The following is a 4,031-nucleotide window of genomic DNA, read 5'->3' as shown; positions in this document are numbered from 1 at the left end:
TTTTTTTTTGAGATGGAGTCTCACTCTGTCTCCCAATTTGGAGTGCAGTGGTGTGATCTCAGCTCACTGCAACCTCTGCCTCCCAGGTTCAAGCGATTCTCCTGCCTCCGCCTCCTGAGTAGCCAGGATTACAGGTGCCTACCACCACACCTGGCTAATTTTTGTATTTTTAGTAGAGACAAGGTTTCACCACGCTGGCCAGGCTGATCTTGAACTCCTGACCTTGTGATCCATCTGCCTTGGCCTCCCAAAGTGCTGGGATTACAGGCCTGAGCCACCATGCCCTGCTGGTTTATTTTTTGGCATGAATACCACAGCTGGGATGTCCTCTTCTCAATGCATCGTGGAGATATGCAATGTCAGTCTGTCCACCTCCTGGTCGTATTAGTTTAGGTGGCAGCTGCGGCTGCCGGGGCTTCTCCACTACATAGCTACTGTTTTCCCTTTGTCATCCATAAATACTTTGGGGAGATACTTCCAGACTAAGTGAATGTCTGTTTCTCTTCCAAGTTTTACCCACTAATTTTTTTTTTTTTTTTGAGATGGAGTCTCTGTTACCCAGGCTGGAGTGCAGTGGCACAATCTCAGCTCACTGCAACCTCCGCCTCCCAGCTTCAAGCAGTTCCCATCTCAGCCTCCCAAGCAGCTGGGATTACAGGCACACGCCCACCATGCCCAGGTAATTTTTTTGTATTTTTAGTAGAGACGGGGTTTCACCATGTTGCCCAGGCCGGTCTTGAACTCCTGAGCTCAGGCAATCCACCCACCTCAGCCTCCCAAGGTGCTGGGATTACAGGCGTGAGCCACCGCGCCCGGCCTACCCACCGATTTCAGCATCCACTGGTGGGTCTTGCAATGCAGTAATTATTAACTTAGTTTTCAAAGGTGATTTTTGCATTTTCCTCATTCCTTTGAGGTTTATTAATTGGAATTCGTCTCTAAGAAAGAGCAGTCCCTTCTCCAGCTTTTTTTTTCTGAGACAGGGTCTTACTCTGTCGCTCAGGCTGCAGTGCAGTGGCTCAGTCATGGCTCACTGCAGCCTCGACCTCCTGGACTCAAGTGATCCTTCCATCTCAGCCTCCTGAGTAGCTGGAACCACAGGTGCTCACCACCATGCACAGCTAAGTTTTTGTATTTCTTGTAGAGATGGGGTTTCCTCATGTTGCTCAGGCTGGTCTCAAATTCTCGAGCTCAAGTAATCCGCCCGCCTTGGCCTCCCTAAGTGCTGGGATTGCAGGCGTGAGCCACTGCGCCTGACCTACCATTTATTTCTTTAGATGTGTGTATCAGTATGAACTCAAGGGATGTTTGTTTGATTCTGTGAGTCATAATCTGATACTGTTTCCACGCTTTGGCCACTGGGAGCTCCTGGAGATTGTCTCCTGTGCCCCATCCTTATTTAAGCACTTCCTTATTTTGGGATGTCTTCGGTTTTCCTTGTCCCAGCTCTGGACCCAGCTTCTTCTCCAGGGAGCCCTCCCTCACTGGTGACTGGGATTTAGCAACCGAGACTTGGGCACTGGCTGTGCTTGTTGCTTCTGGGCCCTCCTGGGACAGAGCTGGGAAGTGGATCTGTGACACGTGCTTATGCATTTACCCCCGCTGGTTTCTGTAGCTGTCTAGTTCCTACTGTTCCTGTCTCACCTGCCCCTTTCCTTATGTGTAGTTTCTTCCTGTGACAGGGGTAAACCTGGCTCTCAGATTGACACGACATTCACTTAGGCCATGTCAGCGCTGCAGGTGAACTGCTCAACCTGTGCCCCCAGGAGGCACAGTCACTATGGAGGGCGCCGTTGTTTCTGTGTCTGACCTGTAGCATCTACAGTACTGGTTTCAAACGCTGCCTAGATGAGTTCTCTTCTTTCTTTCCACCTCCTCCTGCAAATTATGTGATTTGCATAATGTGTACATAGTTAGGTTCATTTGTTAGTTTGTATTCCTTTTCTACCCCCATATCCTCGTTGACTTTTTCTTTCTTTTGTAATTTATGTATGTTATAATGAAATTTATATGAGGGTGTATAATTTTCATAAATGTTTATGGTTTACATGTATTAGCTGTTATTATTAAGAAGTCACCCTGGGATTGACTGGCCAACCATTTGGTGAAAGATAGCAATAAATAATACATCATGAAAGATTTTAATGTAAAAATAAAGCCATGAAAGTACCAGGAAATAAATCTTTTCTTTTAATTACATCAGCTTGTCTGTGATCATGTAGCCTAAGGTAGGCTAGAATTAATTTTTATGTTACCTCTACACATTATTGAAGTGAATTATAAATGTTTTAGCATGTTAATTGCTTGTAAATTAATATCTATATATGAAAATTAATGTGAGCGTATATTTAGTATATAAATCCTTCATAAGTAATTCAAGTTACTCTTAATGATATCTTAAGACTTAAGATTCCTTTTTTTTTTAGCTTGTGTTGAATATATCAACATCCAAGAGTTGATGATGCTGCTTAAGGAAAGAAACCTCATGTTTACCTTTGGAAGTTGTAAGGGCACTGACTTATAAAAATTGGGAAATAAAAGGAAAGAATCAGGCATTTGTCTTTTCTGTATGAAGTATTTAATTTTGGGGCAACAATTGATGACAGGGGGTCCTTTTTTAAAAAAATAAAGAATTCCAGCTAAGAAGTACAGAAATAATTAGAAAATCAGGCCAGGTACGGTGGCTCACGCCTGTAACCCCAACACTTTGGGAGGCCAAGGCATGAGAATCACTTGAACCCAGGAGGCGGAGGTTGCAGTGAGCCACGAGTGTGCCCCTGCACTCCAGCCTAGGCAAAAGAGCAAGACTTTCTCAATAAAACCCCAAAATTAGAAAATCAGCATTTTGCAGTGCCCAATAAAATGATGCATGTGAGAAACAGTGAAAATTGGTGACGACAGTTGAGGAGGCCACTGATAATGGGTGGAGCGGACCAGCCCAGCTTCCCAGAACCAACCATACCTCACTACAGGTAGGACCAGAAGACAAGTCCAATGAGGTAAAGCAGCAGAAGGCCCCCAGCACTGCCTCTACCACTCGAACTGGGCTCATCCTGCCTAAGAAGTGCAGAGGATGGGAGAGGGTTCACAGGACACCGGAGGGATCAGCCCAGCAAATCCAGAACACAGGACATTGTCAGCAAAACACCCCGGCTCCTCAACACCTTGAGTGGCACGAAGCACAGAAGAGGAAATAGAGGCAGTGGCATCCCAGCGCACAGCGTGGCCTCTGTCCAGACCCTGATGTGGGGACACGATTGCAAGAAGAAACTTGGGGAAAATTGAGCAGAGACTATTAGATGTCAGAAAGCATTGTCAGTTTTGGTGGGCGTGTTCATGGTATCGTTAGGTAAAAAAGAACAGTCCCTATCTTTGCAGGACAGTAAGGACTTTTTAAACTTCTGTAAGTCACCAACCTGGGCAACATGGCAAAACCCATCTCTACAAAAAAAATACAGTAAGTACCCAGACTCATTGCTGTAACATAAAAAAAAAAAAAAAATTAACTGGGCATGGTGGCGCCGCCTGTGGTCCCAACTACTTGGGAGGATGAGGTGGGAGGATCCCGTGAGCTCCAGAGGTCGAGGCTGCCAGGAGCCAAGATTGTGCCACTGTACTGCCTGGATGACAGAGCAAGACTCAAAAAACAAAAACTTCTGTAAATCAGACAGTCTCACAAACTCAAAACAAACAGAATATTGGGAAACAATTACCACCAAGAACATGAATAGGCAGTTCACAAACATGGAAAAAGCTGGAAGCTGGACAAAGTAGTACATGCCTATAGTCCCAGCTACGTGGGAGGCTGAGGTAGGAGGATCACTTGAGCCCAGGAATTTGAATCCAGCTCGAACAACATAGATCCTATCTTTAAAAGTTTCGGCCGCGTGTGGTGGCTCATGCCTGTAATCCCAGCACTTTGGGAGGCTGAGGCAGGCAGATCACAAGGTCAGGAGATCGAAACCATCCTGGCCACAATGGTGAAACCCCATCTCTACTAAAAATACAAATATTAGCTGGACATGGTGGCA

This window comes from Colobus angolensis, unplaced genomic scaffold, assembly GCF_000951035.1.
Source record: "Colobus angolensis palliatus isolate OR3802 unplaced genomic scaffold, Cang.pa_1.0 Scaffold1, whole genome shotgun sequence".
NCBI lineage: Eukaryota > Metazoa > Chordata > Mammalia > Primates > Cercopithecidae > Colobus > Colobus angolensis.
Note: the sequence above shows the minus strand (reverse complement) of the source record.